The 14,222-nt window shown below is 42.3% G+C and overlaps 1 long non-coding RNA gene across 1 annotated transcript; it reads right to left on the bottom strand.

Moving 5' to 3' along the window:
• Positions 1 to 4,821: 4,821 nt before the first annotated feature.
• LOC114062594 lies at positions 4,822 to 8,872 on the bottom strand. Its single transcript, XR_003572420.1, has 3 exons — positions 8,861 to 8,872; positions 5,260 to 5,262; positions 4,822 to 5,088 (listed from the first exon to the last, which is right to left on the bottom strand). It is a non-coding gene; the product is annotated as an uncharacterized LOC114062594 (long non-coding RNA).
• Between the last annotated feature and the right edge of the window lie 5,350 nt (positions 8,873 to 14,222).

Here is a 14,222-nt window from a genome sequence, read left to right as displayed (position 1 = left end):
ATTAGGCCTGCTGAGCTGAAGAAAATGGGTATAACTTTTCTCTTAATTCCATAATCTTATTATCCTAGCTCCAATAAAAACTGATAATGAAATCTGAGGGTATTGAGAACTTGGATTTTTTCCATTAAGTTTAACTTGGTATTTTTTTCAAGCAATGTGGTACTTACCATAGTCCAACTCTTCTTTAAGACTATCCAGGGAAACATAAACCCTTGCAGCCAGCCATTCTCTGTCAAAATTACATCTGACCTGCATATTTTTGCAATTCTCGGATGCATTATGCAGTCAGATCAGGTTGTTCCTTGACCAGTTGTTCACCCCTATCAATTGCATTAGCATTTAACCTGTCAGTTTAAATTACAAAGGTAACAAAGGTTTGGGAAGGTTACAATAGATCCAATCTCGCACAGAAGTGTGGAAAAATAATCTTAAATCATCCCTCGATGTGAGTGTTATTTTTTTTTCTCCCGACACACATTTATTTACCTTCTAGAAGCATCTCTGGGCAACTTTTTGTGGTGAACACTACATGAGACCAGCAAAGCTTGTCAAATAAGGGCAGCACTGGCAATAAGACAAGCATGTGTGTTTTATCTGAACTTGGATTGCACGTCCTGTGTCTTTACTCATTTTCTCTCCTATTCCCCGTCCTTTTTCTGGGCTAAATTTCCTCTTTTTCTCTCTCGGGAGATTCTGTTCTTCATTGTGTCTGATTAGTAAATTAGGTGCTATTCTGCAGGCAACATAAGAATATTATCAAGGATTGGAGTCCCTTAAATCCTTAATCCTTTAGACTTGAATGGAATCAGAGAATCATTAAGGTTGGAAAAGACCTCTAAGCTCATCAAGTCTGACCATCAACCAGCACCACCACCGTGTTCACCACTGAACTGTGTCCTCAAGTGCCACCTCCACACATTTTTTGAACATTTCCAGGGATGGTGACTCCACCACTGCCCTGAGTGGTCTGTCCTAATGCTTGACAATCCTCTCCATGAATAAATTTGTCCGAAGATCTTACCTAAACCTCCCCACACATGAAGATGCTGCGCCTGCAAGAGGGTCAGGCCAACCTCTCCTCGAACCATCCATCATCCTGTGCTGGAGATTTACCACTCTACCACATGAGTTTTTGGGTAGTGTATTAATAAAGGACCAATCTGTAATTCCAGCACACTAAGGAAAAAAATCTGTTCTCTTTTAAACAAATGAATATGCTTGGAAAAAACTAGTAATCATGTTAATTTTACCCGAAACTATTCGTATTTCTATGATGCCCTTAGAACACACGGGCAATGATGTCAGAATTCCAACTGCAGGTTGCCTGAATAGAAAATATGACATAATTCCCACCACATCTGCCCACGCCAACCTCTCTGTGCACCTCCCAGCACCAGCACAGGCTGCTGAGTAACATAAAATCACTCCATAGCATTTGGAAAAGCTAAATCAGCACATGGTGGGCCAAAAACGCCCCTGACAGAAGAATTAGGAAAAAACCCACAAACATAAAAGCAAACCCCTGATTCTATTAACTTATAAACACATATTTATTTATGTATTTATACATAAATATGTGCATGTATTGATATTATGTGCATATATTTATGTATTTGTACATAAAAATGTATTTCTAATATATGCATTCCTCCCTTTTTTAATAAAGGGGAAACAAAGAGCTTTCACTAATAATATTCATGTGCACAGAGCTCCCATCAAAGTTTGCCTGCATGGAAAATGCAGCTTTAAGACAGTAAAGCAACAATATTAAAGGTAAAGCCAGATTGTGCCTGTTACTGAGCTCAGGAAGCACAGCTGCATATTTCTTTTGAAATATGCAGATATTTTTAAATTATTGCTTTCAGCATGTCCAGAACACACGTTAAAAAGGCACTAAAACAGCAGTGCAGGTACCTGAAGTTTGAGCAACAGATAAAGGCTAAAAATAATGCTGAAAAACTAATTTAAGGGCCCATCTTTGTACAAATGCCCACGTTCCCCCAGCAGCTGTGGCACATGAAGTGTGCCATGATGAATGGTGTTTAATAAGCAGGAGAGCAGAGCTTGGCCTACATTGGGCTGGAGTAGCAGCAGCATCCGCTGCTGGAATTAGGACGTGCTGGTTCCCCCTCCCCAGACGTGGAGCAGCTGCCTCAGCCCTCGTGCAGGAGAGGCTGGGGCAGGGTTGGAGTGCAGGCTCTGGGCAGGACATCTGATTGCTGTAATTGTCTGTAATTAGCCAGCTATGCAGAGATATTTCAGTGCACAGCTGAGAGAGTCACAGGATGGTTTGGGTTGGAAGGGACCTTAAGGTTACATCCACCCCCTGACCTGGACAGGGACACCTTCCACCAGCCCAGGTTGCTCCAACCTGGCCTTGGACACTTCCAGGGATCCAGGGGCAGCCACAGCTTCTCTGGGCAACCTGTGCCAGGGCCTCCCCACCCTCACAGGGAACAATTTCTTACCAATATCCCATCTAACCCTGCCCTCTGGCAGTTTGAGGCCGTTCCCCTTTGTCCTGTCACTCCAGACCCTTGTAAATGGTCTCTCTCCATCTTTCCTGTTGGCCCCTTCAGGCTCTGCAAGACCACAATGAGGTCACCCCAAAGCTTCTCCTCTCCAGACTGAACAATCCCAGCTCTCCCAGCTTCCCCTCCCAGCAGAGCTGCTCCAGCACTCTGATCATCCTGGTGCCTCCTCTGGACTCACTCCAACAACTCCATGTCCTTCCTGTGTCAAGTTCTAATCTTTACATTCAGAGAAAAATAAAATAAAATCAAATCAAATAAAAACTAGCAAAACCCAAATACAAGAGCATTTAAAAGCTGTGTGATCATATTTTGACTGTGCAAATATTACTTTGAAGCAACAAGAACTGCTGTCCCCTGCTCAGGGAACTCTTCTTAAGAAATCATGGAATACTGCTCTTATCTCAGATAATATCCTAGGATATTCCAGAGGAAAATGATGATTTAAATACAGGATAGTCCCTATAAAAGCATCTCATCAAGACCTGCACCCTAATATAGTTCATAACTTCTTGGGTGAGCCAAACACTAGTGAATCACAGTTCACTTTCAGCTTCTTCAAATATATATGGAAACACTCCCATATCTATATTTGGAACTCAAATTAAAACTATTCTTTCTAATCCTGTATTTTCATGAATAAAATCCCAAACAATTTAGTTTCTCATGACATAAACCCTCAGCCCTACCAAAAATAAACCTCCCTACCATTTGGCCTGTTTTTCCAATGAATATTTATAGCAGTTCAGGTGTCAGAGACTCTTTTCAGTGAGCAAAAGTTTAAAAAAAAAAAGCGCCTTGTTCAGGTTTTATCGATGTAACTCACGATATCCCTGCCCTTGTACAAAATAAGGTCAGGCTGAAGTTGGATGTCAGACTTCATTAAAGTGTGTTCTGGGCAGCCTCAGCCTGTGGTGCTCGCTGACCCCAGCACCTCCCAGCTCATGGACCTCAGCAAGGCTTTCTCCTGCCACATTTGCAACATTTCTGCAGAGTCAGCCGATCAATATTGGTGAAAAAAATGCCCCAAAAGTTACCTGGCTGTGAATATCACTGCAATATTCCCAACTTGATGTTGCTGTCGACTTCGAGGATGGTTTGCTCCTCCACTTGGTGGTTTCAAGTCTTTCTTAATTCTTGAGTCACAGCAAGATTTGGAAAATAGATCTTTCTTGCTTTATCCAGGAAGATTATCCCATTTGCAGGATGTCATCCTCTGAGCAGAGCCCATGGAATCACAGATCAGGGAGCTGGGCTCTGAGACTGCCAGCAAAGCTGAGAAATTTGCACAAAATAAACAGATTTGGTTTCGACAACATCCCCTCCCCTTCCCCCAGAAAGAAATAAAAGGGGAAAAAATTCCCAGATTCCTCTATTTCCAGCTCTGTTCTCAATACAAATGAAATCAGGTGGTGGATTGGGCATGGCCCACACGCACTATTTATGGTCTGCAATCAAGCTCAGTGCCACTGTCTGTCATGAAGTCAAACTCTGAGGCTCAATAACTTCATACCCTGAAGTTTTGTCCCACCATATATTAGCAAATGTCCCTGTGAAGGCTCCAGTGTCACCTGTTTGGAGTGTTGACCTTCTTTTGAAGTATTACTGGTGTTTGTCACTGCTGTGTTCGTGATAGCAGATGAGATTTGCCAGTCCTTGGTGCCTGTGCTATCAAATTGCTTAACTTTAAACACTTGAATGGAAAATGGCTCTGTATTTTAACTGGCAGAGGAATTCAGATGCAGGGGATCTGAATATCACAATTATTTCCCTCTGCAGCACAACTGAGGGAAATACTTGTGGAGCTGATGAGTCACTGAGATTCCTTGTGCAGTCTTGGGATGTTGATGCATAAACAAGTTTCAAACTGCTACACTGTATGGAATTAACTAATCAGGTGAATTTTATACCCATTAAATTAACCAATACAAAACATGGTGTGAATCCCCTTAATTCAATTCCAAGCTGGTTTTATTTGCTTTGGGAAATGTACAAGTAGAAACTCAATCAAGGAAAAACGCTCCTGCCATTCCATTTTGTCTCCAGTTGGTGCCTTTATACAAACTTAACTAATTGGGGACAGAGAGTCAAATAAATAAAGCTCTGCATTGAGACAAAGGCACTGTCTTTTCCGATTAGAAAGTTTCTGACAAATAAGAATAATATTGGGTATGGAGAACTGATCAATACTCCCCTCAAAGTAGACTGGTTCGGTGCACTAATTAAATTATAACTCTGATGATTAGAGTCTCAATTGCGAAGCAGATGTTCTGTACTCACCGACCTGCCCAGGTGGGATAATCCCCTTCACTCTGCTGTGCCTCCATTTCACACCAGAAATCCTGGGAGGGTCATGCCCAGCACAAGTGAGAGGCCAAGCCAACTTATCATCTTGCCAGGGATTTGCAGAGCACAAATTTTAAGCCTCCTTTCCCCTTACCCTCAGGAGGGGCAGCTCCAATCAGCAGCTTCTGGCACATGTTCCTGATGTTCCACATGTCCCAAGGTCACAGTAACCCCCGTGGCAGGAATGATCTTGCAATTCTGATGATCTGCTCTGAAATTGGAGTGGGCAGGGATCACAGAAGTGTGTAAGTTTGGGGGTGTAAATCCACTCACCGTTCAGCTGATTCCCTTTTATTGCAGGCACTGGCCTGAAATTCCAACACAGCACAGAATGACAGGACGGTTTGGGATGGAAAGGACCTCAAAGACCACCCAGTTCTACCCCCTGCCATGGGCAGGGACACCTTCTACTATTCCAGGTTCCTTCAACCTGGTCTTGGACGCTTCCAGGGATGGGGCAACCACAGCTTCTCTGGACAACCTGTGCCAGGCTTGAACATGACCCAGAGCATTCCAGGAGCCTGCTGACGGTGTCTTTTCTTTTTTAGAAAATAGATTTACAAAAAAAGATAAGTAAAGCCTCAGAAATACCAAACCATCTGATCAGTGCTAAAAATACCCCTGCTATTTGCATCGGGAGAAAAATGTTTACATTATCAACGACAAAGAGGTTACAGGAAACTCTTGGATTTCTTGTCAGTGTACAAAGCTTAGAAATAATAATTTGCTGAGCTGAATGTCTTTTGTATTTGCTTTTTAAAAGAGTAGCTGCTTTGTATTTTAACCGTGACCTTTCCATCTGTTGGGTCAAGGATATTGTCTGACCAGAGAGTTCAAAGGAAAATAATTCCCATTAGACACTGCATTTTATTTTTCTCTAAAAGGCAGCTTCAGCCTTTGGCTCCTTGTCAAAATTTTAAGGATCTATAGTCTTATGACCTTATGATCTATGATCTTAGTTTTTGCTGAAGAAAAATGAATAATCATCTTTTCCTTAAACTGGAAGTCTCTTTCTATCCAATTTCCTACAGCCAAAATTCAGTCTCCTCTAAATGCAATCCCTGTGTTAATAATACAGACTGTATAATAACTAGAGCCACAAAAGTCTTGGAGCATTTTCCTGTGGAGCATAGCAGTAAAAACAAGTGGGGAAAAAAACCAGTAGTTCAGATTCTTCAATCCATTATTAACATTTACTGAGAAATTTAAAGGCACCATCACAATGAGACGGTGACACGGATGTCACAATAATTCTATCACAGTTGGCACATGAACCAAATCATCTCATCCAATCCCCTGCCCTGGGCAGGGACACCTTCCACCAGCCCAGGTTGCTCCAAGTCCCATCCAACCTGGCCTTGGACACTTGCTGCTTTTAATTTTTGTATAACCTTAGACAGCAGGTGCTTTATTCTCTCCTGAATGGTAAAATACAAAGAAAAAAATAGAAAACTAAGGAAAACAATTAGGAAAACTTGTGAAAAGAGACAGAGCAGGTAAGGCAATAACTTCTGCAAAAGGGAACCTGTCCTGCTGAAGCCAGTTCTCTATAACAGAGCTAAAGCAGATGAACCCATGTTGGCATCTTTAATGGTTAGTTTTTCTTTCTTCCCTTTTCTTTGTCATAAAGTGAAGGAAAGTGTTTCCTCTCCCACCTTGGATCTCTCCATCAGACAACAGATCAGGAAAACTGTGCCAAAAAAAGAATAATGTTGGCAAAGCAGTAGAAATTCCTGAAGAAAGACCTATATGTTTGCTTGATAAATTGTTTCTTCATTTCTATATTCCTACAAGACACTTGTATTTTCACACTCCATTGAACGGAGAAATACTGTGAGTTGCCACAGAAAGCTGCTATTAAATTATTTTTCTTTTACTGAAGAGGTTATTTGCTGTGGCTTTTCAAACCTTGCTGTCCTTCCTGTGCCCTACTGAACACAGGGGCAAATTAATTTTTTAAAATGCTTTTAATGGAAGATAGTTCCCGACTTTACTTAAACTGGAATTTTTTTTTTCTCTGAACCAGGCTGTGTTTCCAAACTAACTTGACAGGATCCTGATATTGCAATCGTGAAAATTCCAAGTAAAGTTTTAAAAATGGGTTAAAAATGGATCAATGACACAAAAATATGATGTTCAGTAGAACAGAGGCAGAAAGGAGATGCTCAGGAAGATGCCAGCAAAGCTTGGCAGGACCAGGGATGGGCTGGAATGTGCTAAGGAAGGGCTGAGACACCAGCAGAACCCCAAGCTCCACTCTCTGGGAGTGGGGGGGGATGATGAAAATCAGCTGCTCTCAGGAAAGCAGAAGATACCAAGAAGATGAAAAACAGGCTGTTAATACCTTTTCCATTGGGATGCTGCTTTCCCCCTCAATTTCCCAAGTTTTCTCTGAGCAGCAGTTTGGGTTTCAGCAGTGCAGCAGCAGGGAAGTTCCCCACTGAGTGTGGATGGAGCTTCATTTCCCCCCCAGGTTCTCAACAGTTTGCAGAGAAGTTATGTACGAGACAGGGTGTAAATCTGTGATCTCACATTGCCACCCACCAACACTCTCCCTCTTTTTTTTGTCAGGTCAGTCAAATTAATTGGTTTCAACTCTTTTTTTTCAAGTGGAAGTTCATTAAAATTTTGAAAAATTGCCATCACAAGAAAAAGCACAATCTTCAGTTAACAGTGTCAACCTGCTATTGCACTGGCTTCTTTTTCTTCTTAATTGGATATGTTGAATCAAATTCTGCTTAGCAAACAGCTTGGATTTGGGCAAATCAGCATTTTTTTCCAGTGGGGGAAAAAAAAAATTATCAAGAAATTCCTAACCACCTCAAATAATTTCCCAGATGTGGTGATAGCTTAATAAAGTTGTAACCTGTTCAAACTAGTTTTTTTTGTATGTTTAAGGTTTTCCTGAGGTGTCAAGGGACAATCAGTCACCATTTGTACTCAATAAACTGGGAGATGATACTCCAGGAATCGATGCAGCTCTGCAGAGATTTGAAAGATGTGCATTTATTGGAGAAAGCAGTAAATAAAAATAAAGCCTCACCGGAATTTAATTGAAGTGTCCAATGGGTGAGTTTGTACTTGTGTGCATGTATAAATAACTTAATTATAAATAAGCTAAAGGAAAGGGAAAATTGTAAACTTAGCAAGTATTGACTAATATACAAAAAATAAGGCCAATGTCATCAAGTTGTGGTCGACTATTCTAATTCTGCATTCATTTACATAAAGATCCTTGCTGATTGGATGCAGATAATTTCTGACTCCCCACTCCATTGGGAAGAATCAATTTGGGGGTATTATAGACTGAACCAACATTTTCCCACTGTATTTCCAGTGCCTGTTGCACACACCAAGGCCAGTGGCTCACACAGGTGAGTTCCAAAGGACTCTGTGAGTACACAGAAAGTATTAGGAATAATATTGTCTCAACATTCAGTTAATGTTATTAAAGGTATTAAAGCCTTTCTAAAGACTTCTTGGACAACTCACAATTGACATTTCTTCAATCTTCTTAAATTATCAAGCACTGTGAAAACAGGCAAGGTCATTGTTTTATCTGCAATAAAGTCAAAGGAATTGCTGGAGATATGGCAAGAGTATTACACATATAATTAGCACTGTGGTAATTTATTCAATAAAGCTCTCATTTAATTACAGGAACCTATTACACTGAGTGATGTGTAAAGGGTGATTTATATCTCGGATGTAAATATTCAGAGAGAGGCCTCCCCTATGAAAGGAGCTGCTCTCTGCTCTCCATCCATGTCCCACTTTGAAGTGTTGGTACAAAATATGAGGTATTAGAAGGAAAATCTTCCCTGGGAGGGTGGGCAGGCCCTGGCACAGGTTGCCCAGAGAAGCTGTGGCTGCCCCTGGATCCCTGGGAGTGTCCAAGGCCAGGTTGGACGGGGCTTGGAGCAACCTGGTCTGGTGGAAGGTGTCCCTGCCCATGGCAGGGGTGGCACTGGATGGGCTTTAACATCACTTCCAACCCAACCCATTCTCTGATGGTATCAGCCCCTTGATTTTGAAAACACTGAGTGTCACCTGATGCTTCCTTGCTCTTCAGGAGTCTGGCCCTTGACCACCAGTCACAGACACAAGCCTGTGGGGAGCTGTGACATATGTATTGTTGCTTTTTTATATGTCAGTGTTCCTTTCATCAACAAACAGTGAAAAAGTTGAAATATGTCAGCAGACCTGTGCTCTTTCTGCATCCATCAAGAACCTTAATCAGAGCTAATGAAGTATGAAACCATCCCGATTTACGCTGTTGGCAATATAGAAAGGGTCTTTTCCTTAACATGAAAAAATAAATATTACTGATCACAAATAAAGTGTCTCTTATTGGGATAATATTGTGTGCTGTCTGCCCTCGCTGCCCTTGGGTTATCCCAAACCCAGCAGAGACTCTGCACAAAGCTTTAAACCCCAGAGCTTTTAAAGGCTGGGATATTTAGAGCTGCAATAAGTCAGTGCCTCTGCACGAGCTACTCCTGGGCTGCTTTACTACCAAAAGCTCAGCAAAGCACTCTATTACTTAAGTCTTTCCAACCCCCCCCCAGATCTCGGCGTTCACACAAACCCCGTTTACATGTGAACATAACACATTTCTCAGCATCCATTTCTCACAAAACGCTCACTTATGTTATCAGAAATTTAAACAACAACAAAAACTTCAAACCCAGTCAAAGCCAGTCGTGTCAGGCTGACAGAAGTTGATGACACTCATAAAAGGAACAGCTTTCCAAAGAGACATCTTTCTCGTAGAAAGTGTTCGCCAATTGATAATGCAGGTAATAGTCAGCACTCCAGATCTGTGCTGATATATAAAACTGCTGTCAAAACTGCTGCCTTTATTGACACCATCATGAATACTTTGCTCCCAAGGTAAAGACATTATTGTCAGAAGTAGCTGAAAACATTACAGAAGATATTTCTCAGTTTAACTATGTAAAAGTCTGTTGTTAGGAACTATTCAGGATTCCTTAACGTCAGAAAAAGACTGAAAGAACACCACTCACAATAGAATGTCTCACTTAAAATATTCAAAGAGCATTTTAACTGGGGAAAAAAAAAGAACACTGGGTTGGTGTGACTGGTCACTCCAGGCTCTGGCAAACCAAGCTGTGCCTGCCCACACCACATCTCACGTTCTCTGCACAGCCCTGGCTGGGGGTCTTACAGGATTAGTGGAATCCAGTGGATTGAAATGTCATCACCTGATGAGGAAACTACTGAAAAAGAGGCTGCAATAACAAAGGCAGTTCAGCCACATAGATCCCCTCACAGAACTCTGGAGCACTGCAGTGTCTGGGAGCAGCAGGTGGCTGTGGAAGAGCTGCATCCTCCTCCAGCAAACACTGAACATGACAGAGCCGTAAAATATCCTGAGCTGGAAGGGACCCACAAGGATCATCAAAGTCCAATTCCAGACTCTGCACAGGACATCCCAACAATCCCAACATGTGCCTGTGCATAAAAGGAATAGGCCATTGCCTTCCTCAGTGCTGACCTTACTTAACCTTGCCTCGATTCGGCAGATAAAACAAGTCCCTGGAAACCAAATCTGCAGAAATATTTCGACCATTTGCCACTGAGTGGAATCCAAACCCAGACACCCTTGCTCAGGGACGAGCTCCTGTCTCAGCCCTGTTGTCCCAGTGACCTCCTGCCCCACTCAGAGCTCAGAGCCAGCAGTACCAGGGCTGTTTCACCCCATTCCCATCCCCGGGACGTTTCATCCCACTCAGCTCTTACCTCTAATCTAATTTGACTGAGATGAAGAAACCTCCTGCTCTCCAGAGATCGATTCTCCTTGAGCGCAGCACATAAATGAATATTTTACAAGCCATATAAATGCAGCCCTTTCCATTTTTCTTTCCCAGTTGTGCCGTAGGAAGGCAGACACTGGGACCAATTTACAGCATTAGGCTCCTGTCTCAGGAGCAGGCAGAGATTCTGAGCCCCTCACCAACCTCCCCCTTTGGAGGGCTCACTCATCAGCTCCAAAAATAATATATGCTGCTGTTTAGTGCATAGCTTTTGATACAATTGTAATCCCTCCTCAGCTGTAACAGCTGATTATTAAAAATTTTTGATGTACTAGAAAACACCTTCCTGAGGTTCTGAGCATCAGTGGTCTGTGGTGACCTGTCTGTTGGGAAAAATCAATCTGAACCAACACTACTGATGTGTGAAACCTTCTTTAATAAGAAAATGCTCTCTCTACATATGGCTACATTCTTCAGTGTCTGGTGGTCAATAGCTAATATGACGTACCTTAAACGTGGCTAGAGGGAATTAACACTTGGCACCTCTGGATCCCACTGCAATCACCCTTTGCTTTTGACTTCAAAGGCAATAAAAAAGTAATACTGAGATCAAAGACTCCCAGCACAATCAGAGGTTTTGAAGTTTGCAAACCACAGAAATTGGAGGCATTTTAGTTCGTTCTCTCTTGTCGTTTTCTGAACTCCTGAATACTTTGAGTCACCGCTCAAAGTTTTGATTTAAACTTACGTTTTGATGCACAGGGATCTGAAGATGCCAGGGAATTCCAGATTAATCCATGCTGACAGCAAGGGCTCTCATCACCTTTCCATTGATTTTGGAGGTAGTTTGCAAGGTTTGGGGAAATAAATAAGCTCTGTTCTACGTTCTGATGCTACAGAAGCTCTGCTACCTTGGGCAAACAGTGACTTTTCAAATGTGTTTATTCAACAGGCCGTGTATTTGGGTGAGGCCCATAAACACCCTCCAACAGATGTCTGAGGAGCAGATCAGGCAGAATTCTGAGCTCCTTTGCACACTGTTGCTCTGCCATTTTAGGTCTCTATTCTTGCAGTTTTATTCTCTGATTGGTTTATGGAGGTTTGTAACCACCTGCTCATCACCATCCCTGCCTGAGAGACACCTTTCCATCCCCAGGGTACAGGTGCATATCTACTCCTCCTCTTAAAATGTTCACCAAGGAACATTTCCAGTCCAGCTTTCTTATTTAATCGATAGATCAGACACAAAATATTGAGTGAGACATTCAGGAATGGATGGGTTTCCCATGCACTATGACAGATGCTCAGTTCCCCATTTCCTGCTCCATTTCTCAAACCTCCTTATCCCTTTCTATATTTAAACAATCTTTTCCACTTTCTCATCTACTTGCTCTTATCAACATTGGTTATCTTGCTCCCTCTCATGAAAATAACCCAGTTTTCTACGTGATGGATCATTTCACACAGACAATTGTGCTTATGGAGAAATTCAATACTTTTAACTTCTTGCTGAAGAGCCATTTGTAACCAAACTCCCCAAAACATGATGAATGTTCCCTCCCTTTCCCCAGTTATTGGAGGGAGCAGCAGACACTGTTTTAAGGCTTTCCTGTGGCACAGGCTACGTAAGACATCCAATATTTGCTCAATTACCATGACATGTCCACCCTTAATATTCCAAACCAACCCTAAAACTTCAGTAGCAAACATTTTGATCTGACCTTGCAATCCATGTTATTGGGTGCTCCAAAATCGTATCAGAAGACAGTGCTGTGAGACCTGATCAAGCCAAATTCCTCTTGAAAAGTAAAATATGGGCGACAGAAGAGCCAGTCCCTCAGAGCTGGGCACAGGGGAGGAGTTGCATGGAAGCTCCTGGAGCTGTGGAACAGAAAAGCTGTCAGCATTCCATGGGGATTCCTGAGAGTCCCATCACATCACACACTCTACCTGTTCAGCTTGGAAACTCAATTGCTTTTCCTTCACGAGAGAGAATCTTTGAATGTAGAACCACACCACGTCAACCCCATTTGTGCAGAAAACTGTCCCGCGCAGGTAAAGGGATTTTAAATTTCGGCAGCACCCTCCATATCCAGGGGGCTAAAGGAGGGCAACCTCCTTTTCCTGCACTCCAGGGTCATTGTAAAACAGGCTCCATAGAGCAATAAATCTGTTTGTTTTTGTTGTGGTTCTCCCATTCCTCTCTGACTGCTTCTGTTTTCTTTTGGAAAGCACTTGATTGTACCGTTCTCTCTCTGTTTTCAGCATCATAAAACGAATTCACTTCATTGATCAGAAGATGACCTCTACCCAGTGCCTCTTAGATTAGAGATAACAGCAGGCTGCTGTCTCACTGAGGAATAATGTCTTCAGCTTCTCCAGCTCCTCTTTATTATGATTGCTTCCTAACATATCACTTAAAAACTGGAATGGAAAACAAATGAGAATTTCTTCTCCCAGTGTTTGTATTTTGACTTACCAACAAACACAGACACACACACTGCAGCACTCGGTGCTTTGGAATAATTCATATTTTCCTGTGGAAGATGAAGAAAATATTTAACTGTAGACAAATGAGCTGAGGAAAGGGGTAAAAATGGAGTGACATAAAACCTACATTTTGCCTAAGAGACTTTCTGCTTTAAAGCAGGAAAAATGGTAGATGTACATTCATGTGAAATTTAAACTGTGCATATTCAGGAACAGGTTTTTAAATATCAGCAATAAAGATCATGTTGGAATACATTATCACATTCTGCACTGGAGCATGTGTTACATATTTATAACAAGGAAAGCGTGCAAGACTAATCATACACTATGAATAATGCCATGTTTTTACAGGCACATTTGCAGTGTGTTATCCCAGACATTCCCTTCTGCTGGGGACAGGAGGAGGGAGAGGCTCCCCCAGCACTCAGCATCCTCTGCAGGAGGATCCCACCTCAAAGGTGTGAGGTGTGCAGTGACATTAATTTGGAAAAAGGTGTAAATGTGGGTATTATTCCACTTATTTCAGGCCCCTCTGCTGAGCTGCTGGAGAGGTTCAGTTGGCAGCAAGAGCTTGCACTGCGTTCCCAGAGCCCTGGAGCCTTGGTGAAGTGATGGGATTCCTGGAGGGCTTGTCAGCCTCAGGAAAGCCTCTCAGCTTCAGTCTCACCATCCTTCACTTCCCCACGGTGAGGAATGTGCTCTTCAGGAATAAAACAAACGGCTCCTTCTCCTTCCCTCCCAACAAAACTTTGTGCGTGCCTCAGACGCTGCAATGGGCTTCTGACAGCTGAACTTATTTTATCAAGTGATGTATAATTAAAGCTACACAAATCTGATAGTGTATTACACTGGTACAGATGAAATACTACATGAATATATCATCCAAGTAATGCCAGTTTTATGAGCTGTTTGCCCTCACATGAGTTACTCAGCACGAGCCCTTTCCAGTGTACTGAGCCTTTCTTCCTTTATTTAAGGAGAGGGAGCTTTCAAAAGAGGGAGAGTGGAAGGGAAATGTATTTATTGCTGGCTGTGATGTGTGGCAGTGCTGCTCTCATGTGATCTAACAAATCTGCCC

Source organism: Empidonax traillii, unplaced genomic scaffold, assembly GCF_003031625.1.
Source record: "Empidonax traillii isolate 1590-97213 ecotype Southwest subspecies unplaced genomic scaffold, ASM303162v1 scaffold420:size724490, whole genome shotgun sequence".
Lineage (NCBI taxonomy): Eukaryota > Metazoa > Chordata > Aves > Passeriformes > Tyrannidae > Empidonax > Empidonax traillii.
Note: the sequence above shows the minus strand (reverse complement) of the source record. Positions and strands in the feature narration are given on the sequence as shown.